General features: G+C 43.9%; 1 long non-coding RNA gene across 2 annotated transcripts in view; it reads right to left on the reverse strand.

Annotated features, from left to right (window-relative positions):
- The window catches only part of LOC129205243 (uncharacterized), a 64841-nt gene that overhangs the window by 16073 nt on the left and 22602 nt on the right, over positions 1-26166 (reverse strand). Inside the window, exons 2-4 of one of the 2 annotated variants that reach the window (XR_008576670.1) lie at positions 25897-25990; positions 21510-21605; positions 13205-13297 (exon numbers count right to left, since the gene is read on the reverse strand). This is a non-coding gene — a long non-coding RNA (uncharacterized LOC129205243). The remainder of the gene's footprint in view (positions 1-13204; positions 13298-21509; positions 21606-25896; positions 25991-26166) is intronic. The other variant, XR_008576669.1, reaches the window with a different exon arrangement.

The raw sequence follows: 26166 nt of genomic DNA on the forward strand, positions 1-26166 counted from the left end.
ATTTCCTTGTTCTCAGCCCCAATTATCTTATTTTTAAGTTGATGTTCCTTCAGTGTTCTTCCATTTTTATTTGCGAATGTTTATACCTCAAATAGAGTTGATACAGGTTCTAGGGGATGCAACCACTCATCTTTTCTCATATTTTTAGTCCATATTATCTAACCCTTCCCTCCTCCTTCCATCTCCTTTCCGTTCAGGGCCTACATTCTCATAACCTATACTTCTTTATAAAGTCATCTGTATGGATAAAATCACTTACATATTTTCCCAGCATTTTTTGCTTTTATTCAGGATCTTCTTACTAGTAATGGGGAAGCCATCCTACTGCTCTTCTCTGTTCCCTGCTCCTTCCATCTGGTCACCACACGGCTTTTAAATCGCCAAGTGCTGCAATGTGAAGAATGGACTAAAACAAAATAATGACTCCATTACATGTCCTATCTCCTTCTCATAAATTTCAAAGCCAGATGAGACCATTATCACCTGCTCTGATCTCCAGCACAACACAGGACTTCCTGAGAGAGATTCCTCTCTTCAGGATAGGAAACGGCAGCCCTGACTCATACCTCTGGCCCAATGTAATGATGGCCATCTCCCAAGAAATGAAAAAGAGCAATCCTGTTTCATGTACTCTTGCACGAGACTTTTGATTACTTGTTGCAGAAAATAGATGAACATAAATTTTAGCATGAGAAAATTCCATACATATTCTCATTGCTCTTAAAAGTTTATTTCATACCAACATTTTTTTTAAAAAAAAGCATTCTGAAGAAAATTATTATTGCCAAAATTGCATGCTTAAAATAGTACATCTTGTCTTTCAATCTAAGATTTGATAACAAGAGCATAATTATATGTCAACCCCATAAAATCATAGTAACTAACATTAGCTGTCCTCTTTGGACAGTACAGCACTGGTTGCTCCCTAGGGGGGCAGAAGTGGCTGCCCTGTTGAGAATGACACATTCAAGGTGCAATACAGTATTCAGTAGAAGCTTAAATGTAACTCCTGCTAAAGGAAATGGAATTTCTCAGTTCTCCCAACAATTGTCTTTGGGAATTCCTCCACCAGCCTCAAAGGGACGATACCAGAGTTAGAAACTACCACCTACTGAAAGCACAAAACTGCACCCTGAAGCATCCCACCTAAGCTACTTCTCAGAAACTTCTCATTCAAGTACCAGCCTGCTATGTCTCAGCTTCACCTACAGTGTTTCGGTACAGCTGTGGGGCCAGAGAACATGTTTTTCCTAGACCAGCTTCTTTTCTCCTGCCTGCTCTCAGGTCCCCAAGGAGCTGCTTTGCCCCTCTGTGCCTGGGCATGAGCGTCCCCACGGCTGTGTAAGGCAGCCGGGGGGAAGGAGCAGCTGGATCCACCAGCAGCCGTGCAGGCGTGCAAATCGAGCAAGTGTTTGGTCCGGAGGCCATTCACAGCCCCATCCTCCCAGCAGCAGTTGGCTCGCTCCTGGTGGAGATGATAGAGCATATGCTCCACTCCATACATCCTATCCTGTGATTTTATTACCCTAATTCACTCTGCCTATAGTGGTGAGTACAGGTCCTCAAATAGGCATTCTTTACCTCTTTTTTATCATATTAAGCCCACAAAAACATTCACAAAAGTTGAGCATCTGTACTGCTTTAAACCTCTGCCAGAGAGAATATAGTGTACCAGCCAGAGAAGGGAGAGCTCTGAGCTAGCCAGTGGCTAAAATATTGCAGGGACTATCCCTGGAGAAATATAAAGTACTCTCTGGATGTTCTGTCATGGAGGAACAGAAGAGTGTGGAAAATACAGGAGAGCCTTGTACCAAGGGGTCAGGGAACATGGAAATGGACAGCCCTGTGAGGTCTCAGACAGCACCTACAAGTCCATCATCTGCGGGTGGCATTCCCCAGTACTTGCATATGCCTAGATTATTAGTCTAATAAAATGTACATTTATGCTGAAAGCAAATTGACACTGATGGAACTAACTCTTGCCTTGCTTTGCCACACAGAAAATTCTTGAACAAAGACCTCTCCTTCACTGCTTCAGACAGACAATCCTGTGAGGTACAGGTGAAGAGCACGTATATATATCTCTGGGCAGCACTAGTATTCTTCAGGAACCTGGTTTCAGTATTAGCTAATTATTTCTGAACACCATAAACATGCAGGATGGTTCCCATCCAACAGAATAGGACTAGAGCCACTGCAGCCACCCTGTCATGGTGTCCATGCTGAAGAGCTCCTCCTAGAGCATGGACTAGATGAGGCCAGTGTTGCAGGTCCACATCCCTCCTTCCTCTGCATAGAAAGCCCTGCAGGAGCAACCCAAGGAGACTTTACTGTCTTCCCTCTGTGGGGAGGGGCATTCTGGATGGGATACATGTTCTTGCTATCAGTGGCAATTTGTCTTGCTTTCTCTCCCCAGGCCAGGTTTGCAGGACAAGTGTCCTGACTCCAGCCCCAGCCTGTATCTCCCTTTATGTGTGCATGTGCGTAACCTGCCATTCTTTTGCAGATCTCCTTGCTCAGGCCCAATCTCTGTTCTGCAAGTTGGCATGACGGCAGCATACCAAGTAGGAGGTTTTGGCTTGTGTGTAGAATTTGGAGAGCGGTTTTGTAGTAAGTTGCTATACTTTTTGGCTTGCAAGCCCTGGGAGCATATGGCCCATTGCTTGCAAAATGCTGATATTTTAAAATTGGGGGAGGAATAGAGCATGGCACATTTATTTTACTTCTTCAGTGCCACTATTTTTGCCAAACCCTTCCCCGCCACACCATCCTGGATCATGCTGTTCTATCCATCTTTAAAGTGAACCCTCCACTAACTAAAAAGTGGATGATGTAAGATAGCCCCCTCACAGGCCTGAGAAAAATAGCCTTCCTCTACTCAATCTCCAATTGAAATTCTGTCAATTAATAGCTAAAGTGAGTGAGCAGCCAATGCAGAACTACTTCTGCTCACTCCTGAACTCTTTGCAGCTGGCCTTGCTCATACTTTCAACAAACATCTCTTCTTTTCCAAGCAATCAAAACTTTATGAACTGTTATTTCCTTCCTCTCGACTTCCCAAGAGCTAACACCAGCACACTTGAGATGCTGCAGACTTATCACTTCCACCTTGAACTAGTGGTTGACCTGAAGAGAGAGATGCCAGGAAATGAAATAGAGTTCTTAAGTACAGACAGAAGAACAGTGCTAATCCAAGCACAGCTCTGCTAAACCACTACAGTAGCTGTCAAAATACATCTGAATTTTTTTTGTGTGTCTTCCCCAAGCCATGTAATAATGTTGCAAAACATGATCTGCAAGATATTAATTTACTTCAATTTTTAAAATGCTTTTGATAAGGTCCCTCATAAAAGACTATTAAGGGAAATAAATAATCACAGGGCTAGGGATGAAGTCTTTGTTAAGGATTAGAAATGGGTTAAGTGACAGAAAACAAAGGGCCATGATAAAGAGCTTCTTCTGAGAACAGAAAGAAGTTGACAGTAGGGTACTATTGTCATCTGTGTTGGGACCAATTTTATTGACTATGCATGTGAATGACTCAAATGAGACAGTATAGAGGGACTGGGGATACTTGGCTGATGCCATCGTGTTTTTCTGGGCCTGGCTCTGTAATCTTTACTCACACAAATAAAACCACTGGATCTAGGTGGGCAGTGTGTAAAAGTTAGTTACATAATCCCTGGATTATGTACAGGGATTGCAGTGCTTGCAGGGATTGACTTTTGGTTAATAATAATTACGAGAGAATGCGAACTACTCCAGACGTATTGCTAGTAAATTGAGAAGTATGGTGGTAAGTTAGCTGAGTTAAGGATTACTTGAGCAGTGCATATTATCAAAACTGTCTAAACTTTTCCATATACACACACAGTCACTCACCTGTGGGGTCTTTTAGGAAGAGAAAATGAGGATTCACAGAAGGTAAATCATGATGGCCCCAGTTCCACCTACCTTAATTACTCTGAACAGTTGTTTAACATGCAAAGATCTGTTTATTTCAGTGGATTATGTAAGGGTGCAAGAATGAAAGAATCATCACTTAATGTGTGTCACCTCATAGAGCAGAAGTTAAAAGCTGAAAAATACGGTGACTATACTGAAAAATAGAATGTGCAAAACCAGAGCATTCTGCAATTATATTAAAAAAAAAAGCCCTTCCTCTATTTTTCTCTTTACCTTTGTTCCCTGAAACACAACTAAGAGGTATTTTATGTTGGAAATGTCCAGAAATATAACTTAATGTTCAGAGATGATAATGACACGTGATCTCTCATCTTTGCGGAATAATCTCCCTGTCATAGTGGCAGAAGCCTTATCCTTAGAGAAGAACTAGCAAGAACTTGACTGAGGAATTCAACATGATGGACAGGGAAACCCATTCAATGAACAGTTAGCATATGTCATATCCTGCAGGAATGCAGCCCTTCTATTATCTGATGGCTCTTGCTGCAGCAGAAACTCACCAAATCAAAGATATCTTGGATTATCTGGGGGAAAAATAGAGATGCTTTGTTATTAAGCAGATGAGGGTGGGTATATCTCCATAATCTGATTTGCAGGTGGTCTATGCCTAATACATTCAGGTATGAGCTCAGGGAGTCAGAATGGGTGAACCGAATGCCTTCCTGCCCATGCCACTAGTTCATGGGGTGGCCTTTGACAGGTCACTTCAGCGCGTCCAGCCTCCATGCCCTCCCAAACACACTCACCAAGCTGTTATGAGTAGTTATTTATAGTAGTGGCTCATTTACCAAACCAGGGGATTCCTGAATGAAGAGTACCAGAAGAGTTGAAACTATTGTGTTATTTTCAAGTGTAAAATACTAATGACTTCAGCAGCTTTTCACTGCTCACTGGGCAGCTAGTGAGTGGCTGGAATTGACAGCTTCTGGCTGCCTTATTACCACTCATGTATCCATGGAAATGGATGACAGATCTGCAGAAACAACTGGAAAGTTTTTAAAATACGACTTTGTTCCATAATAGCGAAAACTAATCACACTAGAAGACGTAAATTTCAACAGAGGAATTCAAAGCACTTTCCATAATTTGCTTCCTTTCCTTACATGTCCTGTGGGTGAAGCAAAGAGCAGGGAGGAGATGCTGCAGCCCCACCGTGACATGCAGCCAGGCCTGCGGAGGAGGAAATCAGCAGCTGCTCAGTAGCACGGCACTGCAGTATGAGACAGGAAGTGAAGATAATGATGCCCAATTGAAACCATCGCCTCAATGGAATTATCTGGTGTGGAATTTGGCCCAGGCAGTGCACTTCGCACCCCCGCTCTTTGCAAAAGCCTTACTGCTGGTGTTTTTGTTGATCCATTTTATAACGTCAAGAAAGAAAAGTGAGTTTTAAACCAACAGAACCTGCAGATGCACAACCGAGCAGCTCTGGCCACATAGCCAAGAGCTGACTTTCAAACTCCAGGCCTGAAAATCATGCCCTAATTTATTTTTGTCTATAAAGCAAGTGGGACTGAGAACCTTCAAAACATGGAATCATTCAAATTATCCCTAGCATTAGGCTATACAAACTCCTCAACCTCCACCCCCTTTATGCACTATTATGGACCAACTGTGGAAATATGAGAATAAATGAGTTTCTGTGCTCTTCACCCTCTTCCCCAGTGCTATACTTCCTATAAGCCCTTCACAGTGCAGGACTCTGCAAAAGATACCATCTTGTGTGCATCTTGTAGCATAATTGAATCAAGGTTGTTTAGCACTCACAAGGTATCTCTGGAGTCCAGATGTTTGATTCATGCAGTGATACACAGGAGACGGGCAGCCCATGTTTGCACAGCAGCAGACACTATCAGCCACTGCCTTGGCCAGCACACAGAGAGCCTAGGGGTGTTGCAGGTGCAGCTGCTACTGACCCAGGAGCTACAAGGGATCAAACAGCTTCCCTTCATTATTGTATCTCATCCACCAACACCCCTTCCTCAGCCCTGTCTCTCTGTGTATACCACCAGCCTCTTTCATGACTTCCTTTGTAGTTTTCCTTTACTAGTGCTGCCTCATGTTCAGTTTCTATCACCCTCCTGTTACTCTTCTCCTGGCTGAAAAATTGCTAACCGTTCATTGTCATTTATTTACTTCTCTGTGTGATCACAGGCAATAAAGATAAGACCCCAAAGGTCATTACACCTTCAGTCCACAGAGGGTTAAATTAATTTTCCCTGCACATGGACAACTCTTTTTATTCATGCAATGGACAACACTTTTTATTCATGCAATGCAAACTAGACACTTAACTCATAGAGGAGATCCTATGTCTGCATCTAAGCTGAAGGATGCAGAATATTCCTTCAGGTCTTGGTACCCTTCCAGGCTGCACCCAGGTCTCTGCAGAAAAGGAGAGGGAGTCTGAGTGTCCAGCTGGACTGCAGGGCCAGCACTCCCTGAACAAGGAGGGACGGTGACCCTGCACCCTGCCATGGCCTGGGCCCATCAGCTTAGACATGACCCACAGGACTACCCGAGCAGGGGAAAGAACAGGGATCTCAGAGTGCTCTAAGCATGCATTACAGTAACAATTAAAGGTAGCGTATCCACAGCACCTGATTTTGATGAGCAAATCCTCCGGCCTTCCAAATTTCCCTTCCCTGTAGCCTTTGATCCTGTCCCTGTCAGCATCTTAATGCTGGTCGATGGCATTGATACCTCAGTGGGGCTACTCACATGGAGAAAAATTTGCTCAGACTTTATCTGCCAAATCAGAGTCTACTTAGTAAAAGAGTTCTTGTGTTGGAAAGCCATCACTCATTATGTAAGTGGGAGTAAGAAGTTCTCAATGATCACCTTCAGCTTCCTAACACAATAGTTCAGCTACAATAGTCCTTGGCTCCTTTTCACTTTTATCTTTGCATCTTGGAGACAATCATCACAATACGTTTTGCCTGTTGGTCCACCAATGTGATGAAAGAAAAAACAAAAACAGTTTGCTACATCAGTTCTAACTAGCACTGTGTGTGAGACCGATCACTACTGGAAAATCTAAAACTCAGATAAAAATCACTAGGCTTTTTTTAACACTTGAAATGAGCCATGTTGTAAAGGAAACCTGCAATAATGAGATAATATGAATTAAAAATAAATACTTCACATGTTTTCAAGCAAGCAAATCAGCATAAAAGCACTGCTGAAACAGGTATTTAAGTCCTATTATTTGAAGGTTAGTATTTACTTGTTCCTAATCTATGGTTTATTTGGAAGAATACTAGACTTTTTTTGTAATATATTAACTTTAGATGTAGTATATTTAGATCTAGAATCCTTGAATATCATAAAATTACAGGATACCAACTGTTACATAAAATAAAACTCAGTGTTGATAGCTATTTTCCAAAACACCAAGCAGCCACCAAAAGAGCAGATTAATTTCTGATGTATATCAAGAGAAACAAGGCTCATACTTTAAGAAGGAATTTTTAAATGCTGATGTCCAATACTAGTTAATAATATCAAGTGTAAGGGGAGCAGAAAGACAATTGTTCCTAAGGCTAAAATTCATCCTAGATAAACCAGACAATGAGAGGAAAAGTGACTTATTAACATTCGTGCTTGATGGTGTCTTCCTTTTCCTCCTCCAAGTGAAGCTTGGGACAGCTGTTTGTCTTTAAATGCTAGAATACAAGGACACAAAAAGGTCACAGGAAAACATCTCCTGTGCAAACTAGAAATAGGACTGTCCTTTTCCAGTTAAAAAATGTTTATGTGAATGTCAGTCTTATGAAGGAGACAGAAGTAACTGAAGTGGAAACAGGAGTCTTCTCCTCAGGCATAGATTAGGTGGTAGCTTCTTGCCAAGGTGACATTAGCGCTGGCTGAGATGAAGCATCCGCCTATTCTGTGCTGGTGCCCTTGTCCACTCCCAGACCCTTCTCCCCCTCCAGGGAACAGCATCTCACGTACTATGCAGATGTGCCCTTGGGAACTGTTTCCCATCAGCTACCACTAGCCTGAGCTGCATTTTAGTATATAGCACATTCACAGCATTGCAGAATTGCTGAGATGGAAGGGACCTCTTGAGATGACCTAGTCGAACCCCCTGCTCAAAGCACGGTCAGCCAGAGCAGGTTGCCTGGGACCATGTCTAGTTGGGTTTTGAATATGTCCACAGACAGACACTCCAAAAATTTGCTGAGCAACCTGTGCCAGTGTTTTACAAACCTCCCAGTAAACAAGTTTTTTTCTGATGTTTGAATGGAATTGTTTGCATTTCAGTGTGTGCCCATTGCTTCTTCTCCTGTCACTGGGCACCACTGAGAACTATCTGTCTGCATCTTCTCTGTTTCCCTCCATCAGGTATTTATACACATTGACATAATCCCCCGCAGCCTTCTCCAGGCTGAACAGTCCCAGCTCTCGCAGCATCTCCCCGATATGATAGATACTCCAGCCCCTTAATCATCTTCTTGGCTGTTTGTTGGACATGTTCCAATATAGTTATGTCTCCCTTGTACTGGAGAGCCCAGAACCAGAGCCTTTCTTTTTACTCTTTACATCCTTCACCAAATGCAACTATGGATGAGCTCTGGCTTTCCTAACCCCAACCCTCCATTCTTGGACAGTGTCTCTATGTTCCTCATAGGTCACCTCTTCCTGCTTCCACCTCTTTTATGCTTCCTTTCCATGTTTGAGTTTTACCAGAATTTCATCTTTGCAGACCTTGTGCCACCATTGTTTGATTTCCTGCACGTCAGGATAGACGACTTTTGAACAGGTGATCCTCAAACATCAATCAGCTCTTCTGGACCCCTCTTCTCTCCAGAGCTGTATTCCACAGGACTTTTTGAAGCAGGTTCCTGAACAGGCCAAATTCTGCTTTCCTGAAGCCCAGGGTTTTAATCCTGCTTTTTGCTGTAGGTCCTTTCCCTCAGGATCCTGAACTCTACCAGCTTACAATCACTGCAGCCAAGGCTACTCCGACCTTCACTTACCTGGCCAGTTCTTCCTTGTCCGAGGTCTAGTCTGAGGTCCAGTAGAGTGCCTCCCCCCCTCAGTCACCTGTGTCAAGAAGTTGTCATCAATGCACTTCAGAAACCTTGTGGATTGCTTGTACCCTGCTGTGTTGGCCCTCCAGCAGATATCAGGGTGGTCAAGTCTCCCATGAGGACCAGAGCCTGCAAATGTCAAGTTTCTTACAGTTGTGTGAAGAAGGCCTCATCTACTTCTTCTTGATAATGTGGTCTTTAGCAGACACCCATCACAACATTGCTCATGTTGGTTTTCCAGCTAATCCTGTCCCATCAGCTCTCAGTTTGTTCATCACCCATGACCAGGCAGAGATCAATGCATCCCCACTGCTCTCTCACATGAAGGGCAACCCCCCCTCCTTGCCATGACAGTCTGTCCTTCCTTCAGGGCCTACATCCTTCCAAGGCAGCACACCAGTTGTGTGAGCTATCCCACCACATCTCTGTCTCCCCAATGAGGCTGCAGTCCTGTAACTGCACACGCTCCTCCAGTTCCTCCTGTTTGTTCACTATGCTGCATGTCTTAGTGTACAGGTACTTCAGAGCCTCCCCTCAGTCACACTGTTTTCCCAGAAAGAGTGTGAGAGCCTGCCCCACCATGCCATCCTCTCAGCACTTCCTTGAGGTTGTCCCCCTTTAGCCCTGTTTCACTGAATACGAGATCTGTCCTGTCCACCTCACCCTGCACCCTTCCTTGTGCCTGTGCTTCACTTCCCACTCCCACTGGTGCCATATCTTTGCTATTGTTATGACTTCAGTTTTCCTTAGACAGAGATGGAAGGAACTTTTGCCCAAAAGCATCATTCCCCCATCACTGACCATGCCACTCTTCACTCATTTTCCTTCAGCACTTCCCCTCATGTCATACATCGAGATTAAGCTATGGTTCCTTATGTTTAGAGCTCTTCTCTTGCTTGCATCTCCAACCATCTCTTTCCAGCATCCCTCCTTTCTGTCTTGGCCATGTACCAGACTTGCTGCCCAGTTCCTGCCTTTATCTCCACAAGCGTCTGTTTCTGGTTTCTTTCCCAGTGCTCTTTAGACTCCAGGACAACCTTCCAAGTTGGCCGTTCTCTGCAAATTCAAATGCCTCCTTAAAACACGCTTCTGCAAAGCTTTTCTGAAATGAGCCTTCCCACCATCCTAACACTAGCCTGCTGCCATGAGTCCTTATCCACATCCTTATCACAGGCCAATTCCAACAAACACCAGTTTCTGAGATATTAAAGATATGCCATTTCCTTACCAGGCAACGCAGGCCTCATTTAAAGCTCTCCTTCGCCCCTGACCTCACTCACATTTGTTTTATAACAGCTTATACCCCTTTAACAACGGTGAAGTTATTTCTGGTTTGCACTGTTGTGACTTGTGAGCAAAACCAGGCCTATTGCCTATCTCTAGATATAAAAACAATGGCCCGCTAAAACATTGCACAATACCTTATTCTTAAATATCTACCATGAAAGCATGCAATTTACTTACAAATTATTAAAGCTAGGCTATGGCAGCATCCTAAAGGACTAAGCAGGTCAATTAGATAGGTCCTTATAACCCCAAGAGTGATTACCAACAGCCATCAGCACACTGTAACTGCTCGTTGAGCAAGTGAGTCAGACAGCAATAAGGACTTTTAAGCAGCCAGCAAAAGCACTCAGATTCTTCTACAGGAGAAGTTTATTACGGAGCTCAGCATCTGTGTCTTGCAGCTGCCAAGTGTCCTCCATGTGTTGTTACAGCTGCTGATTCTGCTGTTAAGAAAGGGGGAGCAGAAGGATGAAAAGAGGCAGCGTCAGGAATGTTCAGTTGCTGTAAAACACTGCCAAGCAGATATTCATGTTATCTGCGTGCACAAACTAAGCCATCTAAACATGTGAGCTCACGGCTCTTTGCCTGCTGGTCTCACACTACAGAGAAATCATGTGACAAAGCCACTAGACACTTTTCAAACTACTCCAAATACAGGATCTGCTGAAACCCTGAAGTAGCATACCCAGCTATATCAGTTTTATGACGTGACACACTCTGACTTGTGAGGACAGACAAGAAAAGAAGCAGGAGGCTTTGGAGAGCACCAAACCAAGGGGAAGCAAACTCACCGCTTCACAGGCAAGACAGTGAGGTGCTCCTCAGTATCAGCCCGCTGCCTTATTTTTAGGTACTTTCACACCACAATTTCACTTAATTCTACAAAAATAATTCTGAAGTATGCTGTGATACAGGAGCTCGGCCATTACCTGGTGCACTAAGTGCACAGCTAAATTCCTAGAGGCCCAGACTAGGTCCTTTATGTCTCAGTGGCTGTGGGTTTATGTCATGAGTTCCTCCCAGAGAAATCACATTGCCCTCCAGCAGTGAATGATCAACTAATCACTGCTAATTTTGGAAGACAAAAGACCACCACATGACCTTGAAACAGCCCTGGAGCAGCTGCACTTTCATTACCAGATCAAAAAAGCATCCTAAAGGGTTTGGACAGTTTTCTTCAGTTTGATTCTGCCAAACTTCTATTGATCCATGGTACCATCATATACAGATAGAATCATAGGATGATCCAAGTTGGAGGGAACCTCAGAGGGACATCTAGTCCAAACCTCTTGCTCACACTTAACTGTTCTCAAACGTAGAACTTTTTCCTGTGTTCCCAGGTATAAGCAAAAGGCATTGATCTCACCTAGCTTACAGTAAGCAGCTCACCAGGCATTTCTTGCCCCATTGGGAAGTAAAAAGGAAGAGAATTTCTTTAAATGTGGGCCAGGCCTTCTTACTGGGATCAGCACACATTGAGCACAGATTTGTTACAGAGTGCTGAGAAGACATCCCTCTTTCCCCATTGCCATCTGAAGTCAAACTGAGTCCCTTTAACTTAGACACCTAAAGGCCCTCTGTGAGCCATGACCTAGAAAACCCAAAGAAAGATTAAAAACAAAGAACACAGGCCAGGTTGTAGCCTGGCCTTGAAGGCAACTTCCAGTTTTCAAGCAAAGAGCATCCTTGGAGGAACGTCTGTAGAAATAAAATGAACAAAAGTGAGGGCTAGCAATTTTCTTAGCCTCATTTCCATGTTCTGGACCATCTCGTTTTGTTGAAAGAGTACATTGCCCCAGTTTTCAAAAGAACATGAGGGAAAAAGTCATGCCTTCCTCTGTCAGGCACCCATGCCTTCCATCCTTAACCACTCCAGCCTCAGATCTAGCCTGTACCTCTGGCTATGAGTGCCGCCACGAAATGTTTAGGCTGTGCAGGTTGCCTCCACGGGCCCATGCCTGTACACCTAGTCTGTACATACTAGGTGTTTGGGCACCTCTAGTCCTCCGCCTCCTGATGGGAGAGACACTGCAGGCAGGACACACTGGTGGCATACCACCCCTTTCTCTTGCCCTTCTATCCCCTTGGATACCTGCCCTTAGTCTTTACAGATGCCATGGAGACAGCATGGGATAAGACTGTCATTCCTTCCTGAGCAAGATGATAAGGTTCACTGTCCTCCGACTTATTGGAGTCAGACCTGTGGAGCAGACTTGTGGCAGCCGTTGTTTGCACGCAGGGTCCCATTGTCACATGTGAACAGCAAGCTGAAAGCTGAAAGCATGCTTCCATCCCTTTGGGAGTTCAGAGTTATGTCAAATCCCAGGAACGCACCCAGTCCTGCACCTTCCTCCTCTGCCTGTAGCTATTGTCTCTGAGGTATATCCCATTGCCCTCTTGGGAACTTTTACTGCCCTTGATTGCCAGGGATTAGCCAATCTGTGAAAAGGACCAAACAGCACACTGCTTCTGCTTCTCAGGTGACATTAGAGGAACTATTCCGTCTAGGATCAGTTCAAGGCGAAAATCACTGGGGAAGGACAGACCTCATCCTCACTGGGAGCAGCAGAGGTGATGGGCTTGGGTGGTTACCTGTACTCCAGGGATGCTGTGGGGAGAGGGCACAGAAGTGCTGAGCTGTGACGTGAGGGTGTGGCATTGCAGACAGTGCCAGGTAGCCAACTGGGACACGTTAGCAGCCCTGGTGTGGGCACACAGGAGTGCCCAGTGCTTTGGGTGTGCCTTGGGGATTTTGTGGTGCCTGGGCACTCCATGGTCCTCCACTTGCACCCCCGTCTGTGGGCACCTGAGGAGTGCTGCAAGGGCCAGGCAGGGGGATTACGTCTCCTAAGGGCAACCGTGACACTGCCATGACCAGACAGGATAGACAAGAGCCAGGGAGACTATTCACATACCATGGGTGAGGAAACCCCAAAGGAAGTAGCATTAGGTATCCAGCAACTCCAGCTCTTTCTTTGTGGTGTTATTAACTCCAAAAAGCAGCACATCTGGGAGAAGGAGAAACAATCTTTAAGGGGAGATATGAAACTGAGGTCCATGTAAAGTCCATGATACTTTTCACAGGAGTGAGCGAATTGGTGTATTTGAGTAATTGTACGTTGTTTGTCCAAGGATTATTTAAAATAAAGGAAGAGGCATAAAGGTACTTTAATGGCTGTGGGTAAAGCTGAGCTGGGCTCTGTGTGTATGTGTATGTGTAGCCTCAAGAAAAGATGAAGAACACCAGTGTGAAAATATTTCTTTACACTATTTATGCCAGAAGAAACTTCCATTTTGTCTCTAAAGACTCAAAGTCATGTCCCTATAGCTAGTCTTTGAAGCAAAGGAATTTATATATTGCATCAGACGGTATTGTATTAGGAAATGTTTTTAACAGTGTTTAGTAATTGAAAGTAAGATACAATAGCTTTATGACAAAGAAGCTTATGATGAAGGTCCTTTGTAATAGCTTTTATATTACTGTAAATCATGATGCTTATGGTTTACTTTTTATTAATTCAAATGAAGTCCAAATCAAATGACAGCTGACAGCCTATCAACAGGTTAGTTTAAACAGCTGAATATTATTTTACTTTATATATATTTCAGCTTTTAACAGGATTTTTAATTTTAAATAGTTTTGAGGTTTTTATCCATGTAATATGGTTGGAAGGCTGCAAGATGAGAGCAATATTTAATTCACGCTTGTAAGATATGGGTATTTGGAACCCATTAGAAATTGACTTTTTGTTCTCCCTTTTAATTTTGATTCTTTCATCAGAGATGCCAAGACTAATGCTGTCATGACAGATGGGGAGAGCTCATAGAGACATTGTACAAAAATTACTGGAGCAATGTGTCATTATCATGTAGTACCTTCAAAATGTCACAATGAAAGTAAAATTCATTCTGGAACAGGGCTCTGCCTACAGGGACAAGGTCCTGATTCCTCTCCTAGGTGCCAGACAACATCACATCAGTTTCATTTGCACCACAGAGAACAGCAACATAAGTATGCTATGCACTTGTTCAAAATCATACAGCCCCCCACTGAGAGAGAGAGAACCTGCTCCCACTTGTCACCTACTGAATTCTGGGTGTCATTTACCTACTTCAGTCATTCCAGATTGTTTCAGCTCTTTTGTATTTTATTTGGTAATATAGTTGAGCACAATAATGCCAGTTATGTCAGCCTCTTATTAGTTATTTACTTTAATAACTTGCACACTGTCAGTGGTTAAATAGTTAATTTCAGCAAAAGGCATAAGGATGTAACAAAATTTTATACTGTGCAGAAAAGCTCCTGATTAATCCTAGTAGAAGAAATTAGGTACTCTTTGAAAAGTGTGTAGGTCAACAATTTCAGCTAGAGGAACTAGCCATCACAGCAGAGTCCTGTAATGGCACAGCATAAAAACACATGGAAAGATTATGCAAGCTGTGTTAAAACACTGCCTTCGGTTTCAAAGTAAAGTATCAGCAGTGACACAATTTTAAAGAAGATACAGCTCCACTCACAAAACAGAAGGTTATGTTTCTTGTTCTACCTTCCTGTTTTGCATCCATGGAATTCTGTAATGGGCTTGCTCTCGATGAGCGTTAAAAGGTGTCTCTATGAGAAAGGACTATTTTGTTATATTTGGCTCTCCAGCTATTCAGAACTTTCTTAACTGTGAGTAACCCACTAGAAAATGAATTTCCAGCAACTATTAACATGTTTAAAAATGAACACCAGAGCCAGATTAAAATCCCCTCAGTTTGTTACCCAGAATATGGACAGGAGCAGTGCAATGTTTTGTGGCACACATTGTCCCTGACTCTAGAGCTTCCTCCGTGGCTCTTGGGAAGTTCAGGCTCCTTGTCTACTCGGGTGTGATCCAGAGCCACTGAAACTGATGGCAGAACTCCCACTAACTCCAAAAAGCTGGGTCAGAAAAATGCCCATGTGTCTTTTTGTTGATATCATGTGAGGGAACGAATACAGTGATACTGAATACAGTGGTGGTGCTGCTTTTCACAAGAAACTGGATGGAAGCCATGAGACTGTTTCACACAGCCCGGCAACAACCTTCAGATGCAAATAGTTATCAGTTGCTACTACTGCCAATTTAGGGCTAAACAACTTTGTATCCCATTACTAATCAACTGCCTTCCACCTCCCTCTCCCTCAGTGAATGATAGTGTACTTAATTCCTTAAAAAAGATCGAGATATCCAAGAAATTCTGCCTTGGTAGGTTCACAGCCTCTACCTCCAGACCTCAAGTCCCCACTGTTGGTTACGTGATGTGTAACATGCAAAAACTTCTTATCTGCCAAAATGGACATGGGGAAGAGGGGAAAGCAAAAAACAGAAGAAAAAAGGGATCACCATGACAGAAGTACAGCCTAAGAATCCTTCTTCCATATTTACAGCTGCTGAAGAAAAAAAAAAGAGAATGACAACATTGCCATAAAAATTGAAATAGTAAATAAATAGTACAGTCATCAGATCCTTTGAAAACAAACTAAATGTCTGGAAGAACCAGAGACTTTTCTCTACATGAGCTGGTGCAAAGGAGCCATAATTTGTCCCTAAGAGATTTACCATCTAATTTCTTTCCCCCGTAGACTTCCATAAAGACAATGACAACCCCAGAAGAACAATAGTGCATCAAGATATTTCAATGACTGTGGAATAAATTCAGTGTGAGATGGTCAGTGGAATATTGTGTGGAGGCACTACGAAGATTACACTGTTAAACTGCAAAGGCTCAATCTTTCATGATGCTGAAGACTTTCTGAAAGCTGCAGTGTTTAGGGTCCTAACGAAAACACAAAGCACTACCAAGAATGAGGCACCAAGTTCTCCTGGTGTGGTTGGTCACTCAAGGCAAAAAAAAAAAAAATAGTGCCTGCTCCCTGATTGTTCAGAAACTCTGCATTCTTTATTTTAAACACCAGAGAAGCTGTTTAGAGATAAGTAAGCTCTTGGACTCTGCCTGCTGTTGAAAGGCACACACATACCCTTGCATATCTTTATCATATTATTTGGTCATGGGAGAAAATGACCCCTCTTTGGAAATCTATTCAGCTGTCAAATCAACCCCTTTATCTGGTTTCATACTGTTAGCTGAGAAGACAAGGATCCCCCTATCAACCCAATTTGGTGTTAACTGATTTAGCTTTCATCAGAATTTTTTTCTGAACTTGGAAGAGACCCGAAAGCCAGATCTTTGGGGGCTTTCCAAACGAGGTCCAAAAAACCTCACTTGGCAAAACACTTTGTGTAGGGATGTATTCAAATGTGCAGAAATGTCCCCATAAGTGAAATGATACCATGAAGTGAAATGGTGGGTGCAAAATGAGTGGTCTGGGCTATGTACATAAGGCAGCACAATTACAACTGTCTGTTCTGCATTTAAAACCTGCCTTCCAGCCCTAACAGGATTCTTTGGTGAGGGCAATAAAAAGAGCTATTAGCGCATTCATATTTCTTTATCTGAGCCCTCAGAGTACTAATAGCCATAGGAAAAGACAGTTAGGTAAAAAATACAATTTTTTTTTACTGAATTTGATTCCTAAATGAATTATAAATACAGTGTAGTGCTGCCTTAAACATAGCTAAGGAATTGTTGCAGCTTTGACACTTAGATTCCAGTTGCAGGTTTAAATAGTTTCTTCTTCCAGGAGCTCTCCTGGAGAAGTCACTAGCACTACTTGTGCAGTAAGGCATTACTAACCATAAGTAAATGTGCAAGGATCTGGACTTAAGCTAACAGAAGTGATGATGTGTGAAAGGTTGCTGCTTCAGTTTGACATGGCAATACAAGGGATAGGAAGATTTTGGGACAGACCATCTTTATCTGTCTGGCAGTCTAGGGATTTAAGCTGTGTCTATCACTCTGGCATTTCTGTGTGCTCAGACAGCATCTGTAGGAAACATTCCAAATTATTCTCTTAAAATGAAGTGGTCAGGGCTGGTTATCCCAGGTGGGACCCCCAAAAGAGCTTAAATTTCTTTTCATTTATAGAAGAGGGACATGGGGGGAGCAGAAAAAAGGGCATAAGAGAAAAGTACAACCCTGACGTAGAAGCTACTGCAACCTCTCCACTCTGGCAATCCCTAAAACAAATTGGACTCATTAGCCCCTGGACCCTCAAATGGAGCCACCCTGCCCGGGAAGCTAAAAATGGTGTCCTATGAGGAGTACTATTTAAAGAGATTTCCCTGGGTGCACAGCAACACCTTGCACCACCTCATGCATACAAAGGCAGGCTGCACCCCTCTCCACCCAAGACATCCCCTTGCCTCTCAGGCTGCCCCAGGTGCTGGGAGTCAGAGGGACTTGGCCCCTCACTACCAAAAACCCAGACTGATCCACAAGGAAATGATTCCCACATGTGCTTGACAGACCAAATGCATCCCAGGTGTGCTGGAGCCACCTGGTCTGGTCAGCACTCACTTCAACCATGCTGCTAGTGGGAAATCCTGATTTTTCACAATAAGAAAGAAATTTAACAATGTAAGTTTTACATCAGGTTAAGGTCCGAACCTCTCAACCTTGACAGAGTCTCTCTAACATCCAATTTTTATGGGTACCTGAAGAGTCCTTCTGGAATATTAATGTTCTCTCGTTCTTTAGGTGTATATTGTAGGTATCACAAACATATTTTTATTGGTATTTGATGGCTGCTTCGTTTGCCAAGTACTCACATCAAATTTATGGAAAGCTATTTCTGAGCAATATAAATGTGGGAAATCCCTTTTGTTGAGACATGGTATTAATTGTGTTAGTGCCTAGATCTATGTGCCCTTATACCAACAAGATATACTGCTTGTCTACAGTCAGGTCCTAAAAATACACTATCTTCTGACAGATTTCATACCTCAGAGGAGATGGGATAGCCTGGTTCTTTAACAATCTACTGTCACTCCAGCGTTCTCTCTTTCTTCCCTTTTCCCCCACATATTGCCTACACCTTTCCATCTTTAGGACTAGATGTGTGCAAAGAGTGATGTGGGAACTGCCTCAACCTGAGCGTCAATACAACTCACAGCAGTAGCACCAGGGACGCCAGTACAGGTCAGGATCAAATCAAGGCATTGCTTAGCATTTATGTGAGTGTATTCCCAGATTAGGAGCAATGCGCGCTTTCAGTAATCTCCATTAGTGACAGCCAGGTCTGTCTCCTGCTATCCACAATCATACATTACAAAAGGAGGGTGGCACACAGCTCCACGTGGACATCCCAACTCCTTATGTAGTCATGACAGGGACTTTGTGGAAAAAACAGGCTTAGCCCACCCACATTGGTTGTTCATTCTCCTGCCTTACAGTGTGGAGGTGTTTAATCAGCAGTGAGAGAGATGCAGGGAGCATACAGGTACACCACCAGAGTATCTTGGTGCTGGGCATGATCCTTTCCTGATGGCAAAGACTATTCCGACAAGGATCACCTCCATGCCTTGGAGGGGTGTCCAATGTCTGCTGAAAAAGAGGCACATTGTATCATATCATATCATATTCACAGATCCACAGAACAAGAGAGATAAGGGCATATCATACTATTATTATGCTTCCTTGACTCTCTGCTTTACCTGTCTCTATGAAAGTAGGTCTATTGGGATCCAGCTGAACCTCCCTCAATCTGTCTCTGGTCCTCTCTCACTCATCCTCCCTTTGTCTCTCTTGTTCTACCACAAACCTAGTGCCACAAATTTGTCTACCAAACACCTGGTGGGCTCATCCCAGTCCCACCATGTAGTCAGGCAGAGAGAAATTCCCCTGCAGAGAGTAAGTGAGAAGAGTAGGTTAAATAAGTGCAAATAAATCACCCAGAAATCTGTCCCCACACTGCTGTGCCTAGAATTGTTTACGAATATTTTCCAAAGATTGTTCAATTAGGTCTTCTCTGACTTGAATTTGGTGCTTGGGAAAATTCTGCCTGAATGAGACCTGCCAACATGATGACTCCAGAAGTGACAGGACTGCCACATCCTGGGTCTGAGCTAATGCAACGCACCACGCAGTTGACTTGCACATGTAGAGCAAGTGTGACACGTTCCAGCGCTATGGACACCCCGCCCTGGCACAAGTCACCTCTGTATCACCTGTGCAATGAGTCTGATGCCTACAGAAATATTCTTTCTTGTGGGAAACCTGGTGGTTCATCACACAAAACTGCTAGGCAATAAATTAGGCTTACAAGCACTGCTGTTTTGCTAAAACTTTTAGATCAGTAAAGTCATGTCTGATCACCTTTGGAAGAAAAAATGCTCTATTTACTTACTATATTGATCGTATCTCTGCTGGTGAAAAATGTCGGAAATTGTCAGGGGTCTCTGGGTAAATCCCTCATATCTGCAAAAGATCTGACCGCTGAACACAGAGCCCTGGAGAGCATCAGTCCCTACACTGAAAGAGTAGCTCTCTCCAGAGCAGTGCAATGTTGATCCCCCCTGGTAAGTAGGCCAATTTGTGCCAAATATGGTGGCAATTTTTTCTCTCCTGTGTTGAGACCACCCACCTGCTATGCAAAGGGCACTGGATAGCAACTATAATAGCAAGTTTTTAAGCTCAGCTAGTGGCAACCAGAAAGTGACAGGCTCCTTTTTTTATTACCAGCTTTCTTCAGACTGAACAGGCAATTATTTCCTTGAGACCACTTCTGTGTACTAAATTACATGGACTATCTCCAAAGAGCAATGACAACTCAGTAAGCTGTGTGTAAGCTGGGTTACCTCTGTCCCCGACCCGCAAACTGCTCTCACTAACCTTGCGGTGGTGTTGACAGACTCCAGAAATAGCCATGTCCAGTGTTTTCTTACTAGAAGTCAGGTCTGGGTCATATCAGTGGGGGAGGTGAATTAAAAATGACAAGGGGAGCCATTCAGAGGGGTCTCATCCCTCTCTATGCAGTCCCCAAAGGTGGTATTGAACCATGCCCAGCATGCAGCCCCTCACACACATCTGTGATGCCTTTTAAAGCTGGACCTAGGGGTGCCTGATACCTTTTGTGCTTCCTGCCTCTCTAATACTCCTCACATTCCTTCGCTGCTAAATGGATGGCACGACTTTCTCAATGTTTTCTTTTTCCCAACTCTTTCTTACAGTTTTCATTTCATTTTAATGCAAGGGCACCAATCCTAGTTTATGTCATAATAGATGGACAACAATAGTGCAATTTAACTAAAATAACATGCTAAACAGTGCTACATGTTGACGGAGTCATGACGGATAAAATTTGGAGTGTTTTGGTGGTTTATATCTTCAAAGAAGAGCTGGCAAGTGTACAAAGCGACAAATGTATTTAAGAATCTATGCCATTCAAATGATACTACCACATGTCTGTTTGGGATTTTTCCCGTCTAAATGTGGGAATATGGGCACAGATTCACTTGCATACTGTGTTCTTCTAACATAAAGTGTCAGCATCTCGGAGGGTGTGTCAGTGGCACCCGATGTCACCAGATACACATTGCAAAGGAGACAGCCGAAATAAGCGTATTTTATGTGTGCCAGGCAGTCTTTATTTATTTATTTCATGTAAAAAGGAGGGGAGCGTGCTCAAAACATTCTCACTGGAAATTTATAGCAGCATGAGAAAGAGCAAAATGTATCATTTGCATTTCAAGGCATTGCAAGTCCCTATCCTAGCTGAAGTCGTCAGCAATTACGATGCAAAGAGACCAGATCCTGATGTGAGCGACAGTGATGTAAAAAACCACTAATTTGCGTCATTTTGACTGAATTATTCTACATTTACACCAGTTTCACCAAGATGAAAGCTGGCTCAGGGTCTTTACATAATCTATACATTTTGTGCCTTTTCCTCCTTTCATTTGTCACAATAAGCCACCTCCTTTGTTGATTATTTTTTATTTGTGGAATGTATTCATATTCTCAGAGTCCATCTGCTAAAAGTATCCTATTTAAAAGAAGATGGCATCATTAGCTACCCTCTCTTGCTATAAAGAAAGGAGCAGTTCCCATATTTTTACCCAGTTCAGTGGCTCAGTGGATGCACTAATCTTGCTGAACACTTCAGTTTAGATGGTATATCAATGAGGCATTCAAACAGAGCAGTTTATACACAAAAATTCTGTCTGCTTTGTAAAAGATTATCCTTTTATAAACACTCTGCGGAAAACATAAAAGCAAATAGGGGACAGCACATAGGACAGGAAAGATGTTAGCAGGGAGATTAATACTGAATGGGTCGAAATGAATGGTGCTTACCAAAACGAGGTCCAGATACTTTGGCTGCAGTGAAACATAAATAATGGGAATGACACATCGTTTATTCGGGATAATGAGTTGATCCGAAGTAGGGGCCTAGAACAAGAGATTAAAGATTAAATATCCATCTCCTGATGAATATCAGTAGCAAACTTTAACCTTTTCCTTCCAAAAGCACAATTTCTTTGAACAATCATGTCAGCACAACACAGTGAAGAAATTATCTAAAGCAAACTTAAATCACATTCTTATCCTGTAAGAAAACACTGCTTCATATTTTAAGACAGAGAATTGTATTTTTATTTCCAGGCTTGTAACTCTTTCGGAATAATTATACGAGAACACAAAGATTTTGCTTGATGTTTTGTATCAGAAAAATCTGGCTTTAGTGTTTATTGCTTACATTTTAGTTCTCTGCAATAACTGAAGAAAGAACATACCCATCCTGAACATTCACTTGGGTGGAGAGATAATGACAAAAAGCAGCCTGCTGGAAAAGCACAGCATACCACATGCCGAATTAGAGTCTTGAATGCGAGGAGGACTTGGAAGATGTCACAAGCTTTGGATCAGGAAGGGCTGGAAGTGTAGCGAAGGGGGGAAAGGCACAGACAACTGGGGACAGCAGGCTGACTGTACTGCAGTGCTGGCAACCCGTCCAAGCTGGTCAATTAGTGGTCCTTCTAGCTCAAGATGCTGTACTGCAACTGAGGCAGAAGACATAGGACAAGTGGGAATCTGGATAGCTGTGGCTTGCCCAGAACTTGGAACAGAGCAGCTGCTGAATGCACGCAGCCAGCCAAGCCCCGCATTGTGGTTTTGTTGCTGATGGCTGCCTCCTGAAAGAGGGATAAAACTGGGGACGGCGGGGGGAGGAGGGAGGAGGGGGCGAGACTTTCAAATGACATTTAGAAAACAGCCAGGCGAGGGTGAGTTCAGCATGCTTTCACCTGCTCCGTGGAAAGGGGTTCACAAGCGAAAGGAGTTTGTGGTTTCGTTCTACTCTCTAGGGAATGTGCTGTCCCAGTGCCAAACCAGCATGCATGTACAGTTGGCAGTTTCTCTGCAGAAGAAGCCTAGGAGTACGAGCTGTGGAAAAGTATCCATTTTTACTTGGTAAATATTTGCATGCAAAACCAGATATTCCCATAGGTTTTTGTAAGGCTCTGTGAATTTGTTAGAAGGAAGGATTTTTGATTTGTGCTGGGGGAGTGTGCATGCATGGATGCACAGTTCCAGCGAGGACATGGTCCTGGGGGGGTGAGCCCACTGAAACGGCATCTTGAAGGACACTGAATACGTTTCAGAGGGCAGGTCCCACGTTTTGCAGAATTCACACATTGGCAACAGAACAAAAATATTACTGTTTCACACGGTCCCTTTTCACCATGAAAACAGACAGGATTTGCTGTGTTTCCCTCTTCTCTTGGGTCAGAGGCTCGAGCTCTTTCAGGCACCTTTCCTTCCGGGCTGTCCTGCAACAGCATCACTCCACTGCTCTCATCCTAAAACCTCCTGAAGACCTCCTGCAAAACCTCCTGAAACTTCCTTCCTGCTGGTGTATCACAGGTAATATGAAGAGAATGGGATCACAAGTTTCAGGAAGGCCAAATAAATGCAGGTGAAGGAAGAAGACTTGGGGCGCTGGACTGGTAGAGGAGGCAGAGCTGACAAATGGGCATGAAAACAAGACATATGCCTGGTTATCATCAGGCCATATGCCAGGTCAGCCAGGACCAGGCTACGCAGTGTTTGGCTAGCCTAGGTGGTCCCACGCTGGAGACTGGGTCAAGTTTTCTGCCACTGCTTGCGATGGCGAGGGGAAGGGGAGGTCCATGTCACTCGGTGCCAAAGCAGGAGCTTCTGCTCTGGGGAACCAAAGCGCTGCTCTCCGGGGACACAGAGCCATGCTTGGCTCAGCTGCTCTGCCCATTTTCAGCACCCTGCACTCATTTCCAGACAGACAGGCTTTTATCCTTGAGATACAAGCAGCGACTTTCCTTCTATTCAGAAAGAAGCAGCCATTTTCGAGCATTATCGCAGCGCTGATAATACATATTACAAACAGCAGAGCTGTGAAGGGATGCCAGCACCCTGCTGCTGACTGATGCATGACCTTAGGAAAGCCCATGTAACTATGCCACACCACAGCGCGCTTGCCTGGGCAACTGGGATCATCCTGCCCGGGGGATGCACGTTGCAGGAGGGGCAGGGCCCTTGCTGCCATGCCTGCTCCTCCTCTCGGGGCCAAGGGGCACCTCGCACAGCGAAAGATACTCCCTGTAAGGTCTGCAGGGGATATTTGAGGGATCCTACAATGGAAGTTGTAGATACACGCACAACAACCCAAGCACGTTGTAGGGGGCAGAGCATGGCTTCAAAGGCCCCTGCATGGCACAAAATGGCAGCCGGAAGGCTCCTGGTGTCCTCACTGCCCTCCCTGGGGAGGGAAATAGCGGCACTGGGCCTACCTGCCTCACCTCACTGCCAAGGAGGAGGAGCAGCTCCCGGCCCACCCCAGCACATGGCAATGGGCTTTTGTACTTAGAAAGTATTTGTGACTCGATTTAAAATTAGCCCTTAATAACATGAAGATGGTGATCAGAGCAACATGAGACAGAGAAAAGACTATTCCCAGAGTATTTGTGTGAATTCAGCGGGTAGAAGTGAGCTTTCCAGGGTTGCTTCCAGTATGTACTTGTAAGCTAAAAATCACAACAGTTTCTATTCACAAAGAACTATCCACTTAAACTGCTGAGTATGTATAGGAATGAGGAGTTTGTCTCTCTTCATGGACTGTAAAGGGAGCTAAAGGCTGTTAGCTTCTTTGATTAGCTGAATCGCACCTGTAAAATATTTTATTAGTAGCATTTCATTATTAACACTATGATACAGGTATTGATTTTGAACCTGTGTTTTTACAGGTGTCACTGATTTGCCAGATCCTCACGTATTCTGATTCAAATCATTATGTCATTTTTTATAGTGCTTGAAGCCTTTGAGGAAACAAAAGTGTTTTTACATTGCTGATGTGAATTTATTAGGTGTATGCTACCCATTTAGCATCCAGAGGGGCTTGAATTGGGCAAAACTATCAGAAGTATAATTCTCTTCCATCATAGGGTGGGAAGTTTAGAGTCTGTCAGAGACCTTTGGACACTGAACCTGCATCGAAGTGTCACCACAAGCAGTCATGGAATATGGGGACACTTAGACTTGTACCTGGTTACAGATCTGAAACCTGGATTTAGGTCCATTAACTAGCGGTAGAAGACAGGAGTACATCAGCAGACGTTACCTAGGCCATTCTAGGATGGGAATGGCCTGTCTGCACCTGGTCCAGTTCAGGGAGCAGGACTGAAGAGGACCTTGTGGCAACCCGATACACGGGCAGCTGGTGAGGTCCTAAGGTGCGGTGGAGGGTTCGGCAGCCAGCAGCAGGGCACATGGGGCTGTAAAGGCAGGCTCCCCCTCTTTCTGCCCCTCGGGGGCCAAGCAACACCCTGCCTGGCAATTCCCTACACATCAAAGGAGCCTCGCAGAGGCCCTACTGATGGTCATGGCGGGGGCACAAGAGCAGTGTAAAGCTGCTTGAGCAGGGTTAGCAGTGTGCTCCCATATGGTCTTGGATTGTACCTTTCCACAAACCAGCTGTATCTCTCAAATAAATACATACTGAGCAAAGCTCAGAAATGCATCTTTCTGGAGATTATTTCCATCTGCACATCACAAAGGATATATTGATTTAGCTACACTCCTGAGATCAGAGTGGAAACACTGTATAGCTGGGAAGCAGACACATGTGCTGCTTATCAAAGCTATACATACGGTACAAAAGATACCAGTGTGGAGAGAAACCAGCTATATTTGCACCAGCACATGACCTGTTCTATAATTCTCTAAAATAAAGGAAAAGGAAGTGCTGAATGCTACTGTTCCTGGGCCATGCAAGTGGCATATCAGGAGCACATCGATCCCAGCTGAACTCATGGACATGAGGAATCTAAGTAGCTGACAATTGCTACAGCTGTCCAGGATCGCCCCCCCCAAGCCTGTTTATTTGATTTGTTTATTTGTATTCCTTGGGGCTGCAGAGAAATGCGATAATTGACACACTGGGAAAGGATATCCCAGGAGACGGACCAAACAGAGAAGTTGTGTCTCCTTCAGAGATGAGTGCAAAGTGGAACATGTCACCAGAGCAAGGCTGTACTGTCTCTGAAAGGCTCTTTCAACCATCCACAAGGAGGACGGGTTACCTATTTGACAAAATTCATGACATCTGGGTTTGTAGAGGGTGACATAATCAAGCTGAAAAATAACAAAGCAAGAAAGTCAATTACTTAGATCATGCAGTGCCACTGTATGCTGCTGGCCATGTGCGTACCTCAAACTGGTTCAGGAACTATCAGTATAATGGTCATCTGTGGAGGCTGAGAAGTCACTCAGGTCTCTTGCAGCATTAATCCTTCCTGGTGTCTCTGGGATAATGGAAAATAGGGAACGTTACTAGTGGAAAATAAGCATATATAGGACAATCCTTGCACTTATTTCAGAGTTGTTCTGGCTTTTTGTAGTTTTGCAGTTTACTATAAATTAGGCCACAATCACCAGAAATGTCTCTGGGGTGGGAGTAAAGGATTAATAAGGTACTCTC

Source organism: Grus americana, chromosome 3 (assembly GCF_028858705.1).
Source record: "Grus americana isolate bGruAme1 chromosome 3, bGruAme1.mat, whole genome shotgun sequence".
Lineage (NCBI taxonomy): Eukaryota > Metazoa > Chordata > Aves > Gruiformes > Gruidae > Grus > Grus americana.